Consider the following 289-nt stretch of genomic DNA (forward strand, 5'->3'; position numbering starts at 1 on the left):
TATCTGTCTTCAAAATATCTTTTTTTCTTCTGAAGACTATCAGCCAGAGTATGTTACAGAGCACCGTTATAAGAACATGGAATGTTCCCTGTGTTTAAGAGTATTAAGCCAACTGGAAAGATTGGCTGTCTTTTAAGAGAATTAAGTACAAGAAACCTAAATATTAAGTTAGAATTTTTTTTAGTGTTGAGCACTTAGCACTTGGGTTTTTTTTTTCCCAGTTTGCCAGCACTGCTAAATACATGAAGAATACTCCTTATGTTAATGAGGTATCAAGCGATGAAGCTCT

The 289-nt window shown here is 34.3% G+C and overlaps 1 protein-coding gene across 1 annotated transcript in view; it reads left to right on the forward strand.

Annotated features, from left to right (window-relative positions):
* Nucleotides 1-289, forward strand: part of LOC105824119 (centromere-associated protein E-like) — a 23,115-nt gene that overhangs the window by 16,361 nt on the left and 6,465 nt on the right. The gene's annotated exons all lie outside the window — the stretch shown is intronic.

Source organism: Propithecus coquereli, unplaced genomic scaffold, assembly GCF_000956105.1.
Source record: "Propithecus coquereli isolate 6110/MARCELLA unplaced genomic scaffold, Pcoq_1.0 Scaffold712, whole genome shotgun sequence".
In the NCBI taxonomy this organism is placed as follows: domain Eukaryota; kingdom Metazoa; phylum Chordata; class Mammalia; order Primates; family Indriidae; genus Propithecus; species Propithecus coquereli.